The sequence below is a fragment of the Arvicola amphibius genome, chromosome 12, assembly GCF_903992535.2.
Source record: "Arvicola amphibius chromosome 12, mArvAmp1.2, whole genome shotgun sequence".
Classification (NCBI taxonomy): domain Eukaryota; kingdom Metazoa; phylum Chordata; class Mammalia; order Rodentia; family Cricetidae; genus Arvicola; species Arvicola amphibius.
Window position 1 is genome coordinate 17024494 of NC_052058.2, and position 14554 is coordinate 17039047.

Below are 14554 nucleotides of genomic sequence, written 5' to 3' on the forward strand. Positions count from 1 at the left end.
GGTAGACTCCAATTCAGCCATGAGTGAGCTGGTGGCGGTTTGTGCACACATTCACGAGTCAACTTTGTGCATATTTTCCTCACTCCAAATTCTACAGCTTCATGCACATAGCTTGAAATCCACTCCAGTAGGAGTCTTTGTATCACAGACTGCTCATTCTGCAGAGAAATCTGACCTTCCACACTTGCAGAGAGCCTGTCCTTAAATGTTTGCCAGCCTACAGCTGGACCTCATCCTGTTTTAGATAAAACAAGGGAGTTACATGGGACTGGTCTCTACAGGGATGAAAGGGCACTAATAATACAGCAAAATCCCAAGCCCTCAAAACTCATGGTGTGTGGGCTCCTTAGAGTTCTCTGTCCATCTTATAGACTGCTGAGGACCACCTCAGCAATCATGAGTCCCGCTACTCTGCTTATCAAGTCAGAGGTGAAGGGAACCAATCAGATTCTCTGTTTTAAAACTGAAACTAGTATTTATTAAATTCTTTTTCAAGGTGATAAAATGAGAATACATTTTTCTCTCCTCTCTTCTAAGAGCCTAATAAAATACACAGCACTAAATCTATAAGTATGGAAGCTATCATCCATAGGCTGAGTTTTCCAATGAATACCTGGAATTTAAAGAGAGCCAAGAAGGCTGCTGACAGATACTGGTCCGGGCAATCCAGGAGGCTGTTTTCACAGTGAGCATTACCTGCTCAACAGACACCAGGAAAGTCTCTATGCTCAGTTGGTAGACACAGATTTCTGCACACCGATTGGCTGGCCATGTTCCCTCCCTGTGTCTGTCTCCAGGAAGGCAGCTCAAAAGAGACAAAGGGGTGCATGGACTGAAGAGAGGTGGGACTCCTAGAGCAAATGACACTACCCCGGAGTACATCCTCCCCACTCTAACTGTAAGCATTTCCAGCACTAAATCTGGTGCTACAGCAAGCTAACCCTTCCTTTGCTTGTTTTGAATTGAAGCCTCTTACTTAACAAATGCTCAGGGTACTGCAGAGATAATTCAGTGGTTAAGAATGTGTCCTGCTCTTCCAGAGGACCCAAATTCAGTTCCCAGCACCCACACTGGGTGGCTCACAACCACTGGTAACTATAGTCTCTAGTATCAGAAGGCCCTGTGACCTTTTCTGGGTTCTGTAGACACCTGCACACACATGCATATACTCACATACAGATAGACACACTTAAACACAAATAAATACTAAAATTTAAAAAAAAAAAAATCTGTGTTCATATCTACATTTTTTCTTTCTTTCTTTTTTTTTTTGGTTTTTCGAGACAGGGTTTCCCTGTAGTTTTTAGAGCCTGTCCTGGAACTAGCTCTTGTAGACCAGGCTGGCCTCGAACTCAGAGATCCGCCTGCCTCTGCCTCCCAAGTGCTGGGATTGAAGGCATGCGCCACCGCCGCCCGGCATCATATCTACATTTTTTTCCCAGTCAAACTTGTTTTTTTGTAAATGAGCAGGAGAATAGACATATACAAACAATAGCAGGGGAAAGACACCCAGATACCCACAAACAAATCCGCTACATCTTCTACCTTTGATTAGAAATAGACAAAACTAACCAGACCTCAGAGTTTAATGAGAACCATCCAGATAAGCAGAATGAAACCCAATAGACTGAGCCTTGGGAAAGGGAGAGAACTAAAGGCACACACTAGAAAGCTGGAAATTTAATAAAAAAGCAACACAGATTTCACCAGATTAGTGCCATAAATGAGAGATTAGAAACATCACATTCACAGAACAAGAACAGGATGCTCTGAGAAAGGAACAAAAACAACCAGTTTGCCGGGCGGTGTTGGCACACGCCTTTAATCCCAGCACTCGGGAGGCAGAGGCAGGCGGATCTCTGTGAGTTTGAGGCCAACCTGGTCTACAAGAGCTAGTTCCAGGACAGGCTCCAAAGCTACAGAGAAACCCTGTCTCAACCGAAAAAAACAAAACAAAACATAAAACCAAAAAAAAAAAAAAAAAAAAAAAACCAGTTCAAAGGGGTCACAAGAAGGAACTCAGGGGTGTCGATGTTTGTCTTTTGCTCTTTTTTTAATTTATCAGAATGAAACTCTAATTTGAGGGTGGCCATTCTCTCATTGTGGAATGGAATGGAGAAACTCTATTAAAACCTGCTTAGGAGTTAGGTTCCCCTCCCCGACTCGGCGTGGAAGGGGCAAGAGAGAAAGCCAACCTCCAGAGAAGAGTGGTGTGAACGGGGAACACAGAAAAACAAACAGAACAAGAGCGCAGCCTGGACTCCTGACAACTTTCCAGCTCCTATTTGTGCTCTTGGAGAGGCCTCACTGCCTGTGGGTCCTGTGAGGTGACCCAGTAACGTTTTAATAAATTCTCCCCTTGGTTCAAAATCAGGTCAAGTTGATTTTCGTTAGAAGACAAAAAACAGTCTTCGAATAAGGCCAAGCGGCCTAAGGACTGGAAAGTGATCAAGTCTCAAGTCCCCTGGGACCAGATGAGACAAACTGGGGGGTCGGGGTCAAAACCAACTCCCGCGAGGACCCGGTACCCTTGTTCTTGGGCTCTGCTCCTCCTAAAGACCGTGCTGACATTCCGATTATGAATTTGGACAGCAGGTGCCCCACATGCCGTGTTTTCTGCATTTACATTTATTTTCTTAGCATCTTGAAAGAAAGATGGGGTTGAGCCTGCCAAGTCTCTAAGCACCTTATAATAACCTATTCAGACATCATATGGGAGGATTAATTTAGCCCTTTCACACGTCGGCACAGTAACGAACTAACTGACTCACCTCTCCATGGACCTTGGAAATTTGAACGAAAACTGTGGGTTTACCTGACAGTAAAACATTACATCGTTTCAGTCCTTAAAGCCATACACAAAACCCAAAACACCGTTCTGGACATTTGAACGGGAGACCATTGCTTCAGCTTCTGGCCCTTTGCTTGCTCCCCAGCATCCCCTTTGGATTCCGCTGAAAATGAGGTACCCAAGACCAAAAAGATAAGCCATCTCGGATGATCTCTATGGCGTCGGTGCACTAAAGAAGACAAGTACAGTTTTAGTGGGGAAGGAAAGGAGAGCTCAAGGAGGACGCCCCAAATGCAAGAGCAGTTCCTAGAGGGAGGGGTTTCCTTATCTCCAATTTGGCTGTGCCTTTTCAGAGAGTACGGATGTTCGTTTTTCTTTGTTGATTTTGGTCTTTTTTATTTGTTTGTATTCCAGACCGGGACAAGCCGCCTTCTCAACCCAGCCATAGTCCCATGAATTGGTGTTTAACCCAAATCCCATTGAATGCTGCGGAGAGAGGAGAGGAAATGTCCCACACCCAAGTGGCCAGCGCCATGAACAAAGGGGAGTCTCGCGGTGCCAGCTCTTGGCTTCAGCTGGGCCCAGCGGGAATCTGAAGTCCCCGTGCCAGGGTGAGGGCAGCCACCGAAGCAGATGCTGGGCAGCTGAGAGAAGCGATTGGTTTCAGAGACTCCAATTCCTTGTGGTGGGCATCTTCCTCCTTCTCTTGGTGGGAGGCTGGAGGTGGCTGGGGGCTGTGCTGTCCACCGCTGGCTGCCAGCTCAGCTCTGCTTGGGAGAGTTGTCACCCGTCTCTGGCTCCAAGCAGGTTTGTTAAGGAAGCAACACTGCCTACTTATGAAGATTTATGGAGAAGCCGACAGACATTAGGCTCTGACGCAGACCTCAGGTGAGCGCTCTCCCCGAGGTGGAGGGCTCAGGAATGATAGAGAGTGATTTACTCTCCCCTCTGGCTCCGTCAATATTCCAGCCCTGGGCCTGGCTCAGGAGGAGAAGAGAGGCTGAGGCCTGGTTTTCTGGCGGTGTTCATTCTTCTTCAGAGAGAAAGAGAGAGACTGGCACTTTTTGTGGCATCTCTCGCGGAGGGGGGAGGCCAAGATAAATGGATAGTTTCAAGGTCATTAGCTTCCTGAGCTCACGGGTTGCTTCCCTCTGCCAGAGGGCTGCTTGGAGAGGTTACGGATGCTTTGTGGCTGGACCAGGGGAGCCCACATTTGGATCAGGGGCCCTGGGACTTGCTGCCAGTGGAGAACCCAGACTCTGGGCCTGTCCAGTGTATTTTATCTCTCACATATGTCTGCTTGGGGAAAGCTTGAGTCTTCAGACAGGGGGCCTGTTCTCATGGAAATCTCCAGAACCTGTGTTATAGGCAGTGTCAACACAACACTGACATTCAGTCTTTCTCATCAAGGATGAAAAAATATATGTGAAAAACGAAGATGGGGCCTTGCCAGGGACTGGAGTGGATCTGGAAATGAGGACAAAGAGCGGGAAATGGGCGACACCAGGAGACCCATTCTTACTCCATTCTGGATCTTCCACTTCTCCCCTCTTCTCCTCCATAAGTTCAGTTTGTATTGTGGCCTTAAATGCTTGATAGGGAAATGACACGGAGTTAAAGTCGCATGCATTTATAGCTCCTTGGGTTTATCTCCAGGTCCTGAAATCACACCGCTATGCATTTTGACACCAGTATGCACCTATACTTTGTGCTTCTCTTGGTTGACAAGGGTGATTTAGGTCCATGTTTTCATGCATTAGCACAGAACACATCACTTGCTTTTCTAGCACTGGGGGGTCGAACTCGGGACCTTGCCCTTGGCAGGCAGGCAGACAGGCAGGCAGGCAGGCAGGCACTCCACCTCTTGGTTGCAGCCTTAGCCTCCACTATTCCTGTCTCTTGAATGGTTGACTAAATCACTACAGCAATGTCATAATGGGCCTGGTTAGTCCACTATTTCTGGCTATCTGGGTTAAATATCCACATTTCAGTTGGGTGGTGGCGGCGGCACATGCCTTTAATCCCAGCACTTGGGAGGTAGAGGCAGGCGGATCTCTGTGAGTTTGAGGCTATCCTGGTCTACAAGAGTTAGTTCCAGGATAGGCCCCCAAACTACAGAGAAACCCTGTCTTGAAAATAAACCAACCAACCAAACAAACAAAAATCCACACTTGTACATATGTCCTATAATTTCATAATGTCTGCATTCCTAGATGGCAGCAGTGAGCTTATGACAGTGTAGGATGCCTGTCATTGTCACCTAGATGCCATAGTTTACAGTAGAGCTCATCCACTCTAGGCATTGTGAATGTTCTGTGGATTTAGACAGATCTTTATGCTGTGTCTCCATCATTAAAGTACCATACAGACTGCTTTCGGTCTTAAAAACGTCCATGGATTTGGATAAATTATATATTCTGATTGCATCCCCAGATGTTAAACGATTCACCTTTGGGTAGTCTTTGGTTCTCTCTCTTCCTCCCTCACTCCTTCCCTCCCATAGATGTAATTCAGGGTATCAAACACTCTAAACAAGCAGTCTTAGGCCAGAATCCTGCCTTCAGCCTTTCTAAGCTGTATCCTCAAGAAGTTCAATGATCTTTTCTAAAAATATATCTTTCACGGTCCTTGCTGCTTGCACCATTTGGTTCTCCAAGAGCTAGAAAGCAAACCCCGATGTGTGGAGTGGTAGAGGGTACCAATGAGAGAGAAGGCATTTTCTCGCATTGCACTCACCTTGGATGCTTATCATCCCTTATTTATTTTCACAAAGGCTGTCCCTTCCACCTCTTGTTTGTTCTACCTGCCCCTTTTCCCACAGTCATTTCCCATCTGCCTCCACATACACCCTGCTTCCTCTCCTCACCCCTTGTGGTCTGGTGGAGCATCCAGCCCACTGTGTGGGAGGTTGGCAAATGACCGCCCCCACACACCTGCTGCCCAGTAGAATGGCCCAGAAGGGAGCTTGCCACCAGCCAGTTAAACAAGCATTTTTGAGGCTTGGCCTCCAGATACAGCATTTCCGGGCCGGAAGGCTTGCTTTCTGCTGCAGCGTGCTGAGACCTGGGTGCTCTCCAACCTCACCTTCAGGATTCCCTTAGTGGGATGCTGGGGATGGAAGGGGAGGCTCTGACTACAGTCCAGCCTGTCCACCTGGCTTAGCATCATGGGTATGGAAAGGCAAGGAAGGGAGACTGCATGGTTTCCAGGGGGACCTGGCTTGGGAAAGTTTGAGGTGTAGGAAGCCTTGAAAATGGCTGCCCTTCTCTATCCCAAGGATTCAGGCTCTCTGTTTTCATAGTGACCAAGAGGGATATGTGTTCCCACATGTTCTGTAGGATTCAAACATACCAGGGTAGCTTTCCTCGGGTGGGGGATAGAGTTGAGGGAATGGAGAGCATGCTCAGATTAGAGTTTACTTCTACCTGCATTGGCTGATTACAAAGGGTCTTATGAAGCACACCCACAAAGAACTGCACAGAGTGGGCCATAGAGGAAGAGTCACGGAGTGCCAAGGGTCTCTCAAGGAACACATCCTTCCAGCAGCTCCACATCCAAACCAGAGAGTCCCTGACATGTGGAGATGTTCCAGCATCCTCGGTCCTAGGGCCTGACTATCTCTCAAGGACTTTCTCACTTGGGGATTTTACTGATGAGCAGACACTGGCAAAATAAAAAGTGAAGTCCATAACATCCCAGGAAACAGCGTTCCTAGAGTTCTGGGGACCTGTTGGTACCTCTATGACACCTAGATCTGTCTGTCTTTGTGGTTTGTGATGTCCATAAATGTATTATCTGAGCAGTTTCAGCAGTGGGCGTTAAAGGGCACAGTAGTTGCCACTTCTTGCTGAAAAGACCTGACAAGTTTCATCCGGAGCCTTTCCTGCCACCATTCTCAACGGTGACATCTCCTCCATGCCCCAGGCAGGGCAGATGGCAGAAACGGATTTGATCAATAGGTGTTGAACAAAGAAACAGGGCCATGGCACGCTTGTCATTACCATGCCAGTGATGAGGAGACCTTGCTCAGGAAGAGCTTGCAGAGAATGGGGTGATGACACACGTACTTCCTGGAAACCTGGGCCAGAACGTGGCCTCCTGTCCCAGGACTCGGCTCTCTCCTTTTTCTCTTCAATGAATAATTTCTGCTCATTTTTTAAATGATAGTCTGTTTTCTGTTGTTATAACTGAGTAACACAGGTTGGATGACTTATAAAGAATAAAGGTTTGTTCAAGGTATAAGGCTATGCTTGGGGAAGGCTTTCTTGTTCATGGACCCTCTTCTCTCACTATAAGACAGAATGAGTTTGTTGACTTGGATATCTGTCCCTTTTACCTCTTATAAAGTGACAGTGCCATCATAGGGCCCCTCCCTCATGACCTCACAAAGACCTAAGCTCCATCATATGTAATGTTGGGGATTAATAATCAACATGACATCTCTCATAGAGGAAACTTTTTTTTTTTTTACAACAGATGAAGACTTTAGAGGAAGTCACAGCCCTCAAAATGCAGTTGTAGAACTCAGTCCTGATCCCTGCTCCCAAGACTGAGGGGTCATTTCAGAAGAGGGGGTGGTACGGCTGTAAGAGCCAGAGGAACAGGGAGTTTGCTGTGAGACTGGGCTTCTCAGAAATGTCAGAAAAGCTACTCCGTGAGATTGTGCTTGGAGAAGGCTTTCTTGTTTACAACCCTCTTCTCTCCTTACACCATGAGAGCTCACTAACATGGCTGCCTGAATGTGAGCTGAATAAGGACACCGCCACAGACACACTAATGAGGAAGGGGGAAGCTTACAAGGCCTCCCCCTTGTAAAGAACAGTGGCAACTAAGGAATGCTGAGAGCAGGGGAAATTGTCTTCCCCAGGGTAGAGCACACCAATTGGCTACTTAATACCAAATGGTAGTCCTGAAAACATAGACATACAAGTAACATTATATGGACTGATTAAGTTGTATTTATACATTTAAGAATACACACGCACACATACATATGCAACAATAATTAAAGAAAAGGAAGCTGGGCGGTGGTGGCGCACGCCTTTAATCCCAGCACTCGGGAGGCAGAGGCAGGCGGATCTCTGTGAGTTCGAGGCCAGCCTGGTCTACAAGAGCTAGTTCCAGGCCAGGCTCTAAAAAAGCTGCAGAGAAACCCTGTCTCAAAAAACCAAAAAAAAAAAAAAAAAAAAAAAGAAAAGGAGGTTATGAATTTGGGAGAGAGCAAGGGAAGGATTGGAGCGATGAAGGGGGAAAATAACATAATTATGCTGAAATCTCAGAAAATAAATATATATATATATATATACATAATTAAGAAATTCAAACATGCATTTAGAAGACTCAAACTCTGTGACTTTAGCAAGAATCAAATTTGAGACATTATGTTAAAGCAACATGGGGGAATGTCTTTACCCTCCCTGCAGCAACCACCAGCCTGTAGCCTGAGATCCTTTCCAAAGGAGATCCCCCCAAGGGAATAGACCTATCCCATGTTCCTGAAAGTATCACTCTGTCACTTGGTCTCTGTATAGCTTCACGCTGTTTGCAGAGCATTTTCATGGAACCTCATTTGGTTCCTCTAACAACTTCATAGCTACAGCTATTGCTGTTGCATTTGCCTGTGAGAAAACTGGAAAACTGGGCAGCTTTGTCTTCCCCATGAACACACACCCAGTGAGAGACGGACCCAAGGACAGTCGTCTAGTATTTCCTCTAAGCGATCACCCTCAAGGATGGAGGCATGGTCCTGGAGAACGTAGGGTCCTGGGATCTTGCAGTCCTACATGGCTGGAATGTTGTGTCACTCAAGTGTTACTGACTTATCTGCAGCAGGAGCTTAACTCCTGATCTCAGAAGAAAGGAGCAACAGAAGGCTGGGGATGTGGCTGAGCGATAGAGCACCTGCCTGGAAGGCTCAAAGCCCTGGATTCCATACCCAGTGCCATCATAAAAATATTCTAAAATACAACTATGAAGGATGAGTTGAGGAGATATGACCCATCCCTACCTTAGCCAATGATCAGGACTTATCAATCATATCCAGCAATGCACCCTTGGCTTGGCTCTGTGACATTGGTTCAGGCTCCCGAGGGCAGATCTGAGGGGTGGATGCATTAAGAGAAGAGGTAGCTCTACAAAGCTACAGAACCACACACCACAGCTTCATCTGAGTCCAGAAATGGTTCTGATGCTGCAGTCACCTTCTTTAGCCAAAGGGGTGGGGTTGCTCTTTTGAATTTCCTTGGCCTTGCTCACTGTGCGCTATGAGTTGAACACTGCACTCCCAGCATCGAGAAGGGATGGGGAGTAGAGGGTGCTGCTGGTGAAGAGACTAGGGGAGCTGAAGGCAAGTTTGCCTGGAATGCTGAGATAAGGAGCCTGGTGACTGCTCCGGGCAGTGGCCCAGGCTCCGAGCAGGGATTGGTGCCGGCAGCCTGACCTTGGATGATTAGTTTGCTTTTGCAGAAATCTGTTTTCCTTCTCAGAATCTTCTCTGGTGATGGTGATTCTATAGAAGGGATGAGACTGAATGTTCCAGGCTCTCAGTTTCCCAGTGCCCAATTAACTCATCGATCCATTAATACATCCTCAAATCCGTGGGGGTTTCTTATGTGCTCAGGAACAATTCCCTGCCTGGGAGCTCTGCCTATGGCAGGCTTGGAAAATACAGGATACACATCCTCCTCAAAAAGTGTCTAGAGCCGGGCCGTGGTGGCGCATGCCTTTAATCCCAGCACTCGGGAGGCAGAGGCAGGCAGATCTCTGTGAGTTCGAGACCAGCCTGGTCTACAAGAGCTAGTTCCAGGACAGGCTCTAAAGCTGCAGAGACACCCTGTCTCGAAAAACCAAAAAAAAAAAAAAAAGTGTCTAGATTCACCTAGGTCAAAAGCAAACACAACAAAGAATAAAGAAACAAGATTCTGAGAGCAGTTGTACCCAGAAGACAAAGAAGGCTGCAGGGGCCTGTGTTCTGCCTGCTTCTCAGGATAGCTATGAATGAAGCCCAAATGCATAAACTTGACTTTATGAGATGAATTTGAGACTTAAAAAAACTTTTATTGGCATCTAAGCTATTAGATATCTTTGTGATGTTTTGAACAAGAGATTTGGGGGAGGAGGGTTGGTAAGCTAATTGTGCAATTCTCAAACACAGTCTCTGTAGATGTTGACACCGCATTGAACTGGCAAAAGGTCAGATGCCTGGAATTTGAATGTCTTTCAAAGGATATGTGTAAAGACTTTGGTCACAAGCCTTGTCACAGTTGGGATGTGGTGGGACCTTTAGGATTTGGAAGGAAGTTAGGCTATTGAGGCATGTCATTCCAGTGTATATTGGGACCTCAGTTCCTTCCTGTCTCTTAGTTTTCTGAAGCCATGAGGTGAGTAGGTCCTATCACATGGTCTCATTACAAGATGCTATGCCCTCACAGCCCCAAAGTCACAAAGCCAAGCAACCATGGCTCTGAAGCCAAAATCAAAATAAACCTTACCCTCTGTCCTAGGGTTTCTATTGCTGTGAAGAGACACCATGACCACGGCAACTCTTATAAAGAACAACATGTAATTTAGCCTGTCTTACAATTCAGAGGTTCAGTCCATTACTGTCATGCAGGCAGACATGGTGCTGGAGAGGGAGCTGAGATTTCTACATCTGGATCCATAGGCAGCAGGAAGAGACAGTGAGTCATTAGGCCTGGCTTGAACTTTTGAAACCTCAAAGCTCCCAGTGACAGACTTCCTCCAACAAGGGCACACCTTCAATAATGCCACTCTCTATGAGTCTATGGGGGCCATTTTCATGCAGACCACCAAACTCCCTTATAACCCGTTTGTCAGATAGCGGTCCATAAGGTGACACCCTTATCCTTTGTGTCTTCAGAGAGGTGACAAGAGTGACAGACTGGAGTGGGGTTTGGGTTCCCAAATGACCCAGTGACATCTTGTGGAGGCTTTTCTGCACTTCTCAGTCTACCTAAGGACCTCATAGAGTAAGGAAGAACAGCCCTTAGCCCGGTAAGAGTGAGAGAGATGGGCGTGGCAAGTGTGGGAGGGGCGCTTCCTCAGAAGAGCCTCCACAGTGTGGATGCTGCCACCAGGGTTAACTATGCCACAGACATTTTATGCCAGTCATCTGCAATCTTGGAACAAGCCGGTGAGGTGGACATCGTCATCTCTGCTCTGCTCACACAGCAGCATGGAGCCCAAAGAGGCCAAATAACCCACAGCTGGCTGCACAGCTAGACGCCTGGTAAGTGTTTGAACTCAGTATCAGAGATCCTCCAAAAATAGACAGGAAGGGAAGTTATGGCCAGCTGTTGCACTTGACACCATATTCCTGGATGCCCCAGGACCTGGGGAAAATGACTCACCAGAGCTATTCTGTAGAGGGATTGAGGAGGAAAGGCAGTGTTAAGGATTTGCTTGCAGGACTCTGTTTTTGTCCAAGTATTTGTGCAGAGCTGATGGAGAAGCAAAGCTTTGTACTATATTCCTGGGTGGGGAGTGACTTGGGTTGTGCACAGCCCACACTGCACAGGGATTCGAGTGACTGATCACTCACAGGGTAAGAACCTAAAGAAAGGGAATGGAAATGGGACCTGACCTGCCTGAGAGCCATTGCCTTTGATGGAAGGGGCTTTGGAATAGAGGTAAGGGGTGTTCCTAATGAGGTTACAAATTGGGAGGCTTTGTTATTAACTGTTAGGAGAGAAAAGGAGGCAGCAGGATAGGTCTTACTCATAACTGATTGAATTTTTATCTTGAGGAAAAACCCCAGAAACATATAGGCTACCTTTCTTATTTTTCAGATGAGGAATCGGGGGATACAGAAGTAAGAAGAGGAAGAGAAGGAAGATGAGGAGGAGGAGAAGAGGAGAAGCAGGAACAGCTAGAGGAGGAGGAGCAGCAGGAGGAAGAGGAGTTGGAGAAGGAGTAGCTGGAGGAGGGGGAATATCTGGTAGAGGAGCAGCTGGAGGAGGAGTAGCTGTAAGAAAAGGAGCTGGAGAAGGAGTAGCTGGAGGAGGGGGGATATCTGGTAGAGGAGCAGCTGGAACAGGACAGAGCAACTGGAAGAGGAGTAATTGGAGGAGGAGAAACAGCTGGAGGAAGAGGAGTTTGAGAAGGAGCAGCTGGAGGAGAAGGAATAATCTGGTGGAGGAACAGGAGAAGGAGCAGCTGGAGGAAGAGGAGCAGGAGGAAGAGTAGGTAGAAAGGAACAGCTGGGGTTGAGCAAGAGGAGTGGGAGCAGCTGGAGGAGGAGGAATATCTGGTGGAGGAGCAGGAGGAGCAACTGGAGGAATGGGAGCAGCTAGAGGAGGAGGTGGAGGAGGGGGAGGAAGAGGAGGAAGAGGAGGAGGAATCCAATGCCTCCAGAGCCACAGAGATAATTAGAGATGGAACTGGGTCTTGGCTGCCTTTTCCTTCCTATCAAGAGCTATTCGCACCATATGGTATTCATGCGGTACTGACAGAGGTCAGCGGACTCTTCCAATAAAGGGCTAGGTAGACTCAGTGGGCCACACAGCCTGCTATAACCCACCACAGCCACTGACAGCACACAGACAAATGTGCATGGCTGTGTTCCAGTTAAACTGTATCTGTAAAGGCAGGTGGTAGCCCTCAATGGTCCCCAAGCCATGGCTTGCTGACTCAGATCTTGGTATTTTCCTTTCAAACACACCTCTGGTTAGAGCCAGTGGTTAGCGATCTGGAAAACAGTACTTTATCCTCCCAACGCCAGGACATCTGAACAACCGGGGCTATGCCCTTCAGAGAGCAGACAGAAGTAGAATGGCAACCATGTAAATTAGAAGAGAAAGAAATCACCCAAGGAGGACTGTGCGAGGAGAGAAAGGGGTGGGGGCAGAAACAAGCCTGCTTAAAAACCTCTCCCAGCACAGAGACAATCCCTCATGTGGCCTGGTGACCCATCAGGACGGCTCAGTGGGTAGAAGTGTTCGCCACCAAGTCTAATGCCCTCAGTTCAATCCTGGGACCCATACTGAAGAAGACAACTGCTTTTATCAAGTTGTCTTCTAAAATCTATGTGTGCACAGTGTCATGAGTGTGTGTGTGCATGTGCACACACATACACAAAATAAGTAAATGAATTTGATTTAGAAAAAAAAAGGCTCTCCTATGAGGGTTCGTGTCCAGTGGTGCATGTCAGCTTTGCAATCACCACAGCCGACCTCTCCCTAGTTTTGAGGACATGCAGATCTAGCTGTCCTGGGAACTACAGCGGATGACAACTGAACACTCCGGAATCTCTACCTTACCCACTGAAGGGGAAATGGGCACATTTGCCCTCAGTTCACTTTTTAATCCTGTCTGGCTATGCATTGCCTTGGCATGGGACGTGGGCAGAGATGGAGAGAGAGTTAACAGGAGTCCCCACAGCCTTGTTCAGACAAGGTACAGCAAATAAAAGAGAAAGGACTTTGAGCCATGTGTGGTAATGCACGCCTGTTATTCTAGCACTGGGGAGGCTGAGTGGGGCACCCATGAGTTTGAGGCCAGCCTGCGTAGCACAGTGAATCCTGTCTCAAGAAACAAAAACAAAAAAGAGCAATACAGAACTTCTTAATACCTGTACTGGTGGTGTGGATGGCTTTCCAGGCTAGAATCCAAGGACCTCATCAGGAGACATCTTCAAGGCAGCCATTTTCTTTCTTTTAAAGAACCATTTTAGATTTGGAGTGTTTATGTGTGTGAGCATGCACATTTGAGTTCAGGTGGCCTCAGAGGTTACCACCGCTCCCCCGGGGCCTTTCAATACGTTCAGGAGCACAGAGATGAGTGGGTAATAGCGATTTGTGAGCAAGCACCTTAAGATGACCCAAGTGTAACTTAGAGACAGGCTGGAGACAGTTTGCCAGGGACCTTTCAAGAGCTCACATGGCAGGGGTAAGAGAGTGGAGACGTTATTTAGAAAACCTGAGGGTCGCGTGGCAGTGGTATTGGCGCTGAGTCTGCTTGCTCCCAGGCAGCGATCTCGAACACCTACTGATGCTATCAGAGCATCTCTGGTACCCATGATGTCTGTCCCCCTCCCTTTTGGGATGTTTTTGACGGCTCCTAGAGGCAATTAAAAATGACGGCTCATGCCCGTGACGTTATCTTAATTTGGATTCTGTGAAGTGGGTTTTGACTGCTAAGAAGCCGGTGCCTTTTTGCCGGAGTAGAAAGAATATGGGAACCGTTTCTGCCTTGCCCTTCACTTTTGATTGATACTTTTCACTTTGAAGGCTAATTATAACCAATGTGAAAGAAAAATGGGATTCAGAAATATGGGTTATTTTTATGAATTTTCACTCTGAAAATTTGGGTCATCTGTTTAGTTTTCTTATGCCTCAGTTTACCCATCAGCCATCAACTCGCTGTGGAGGTTAGTCACCTTTCTGTGGTTGTGACAGAACACCTGGGAAAATAAACTTTAAAGGAAGAAAGGTTTATTGGTTCATGATTTCAGAAATCTCAGGCTATTGTGGCTTGGCCCTGTTTCCCCTTGGGCCACAGTGAGGCACAGCCGATGGTGTTTGAGGGTGAAGTGTGGGACACAGGAGAGGTGGACAGGGAAGGATGGGGATTGGACAGAGGCAGAAAGAGAAGTAACATAACTTCCTTCCACTAAGCCCTACCTTCTAAAATGTGTCTGTCCAACAGCACCAGGGCAGGTGACACATGGCTTTTGGGGACAACTCATATCTAACCCATAACACTTCTCTACTGTCTATGGTGCCATTCTTTCAGACCTCCAAACAT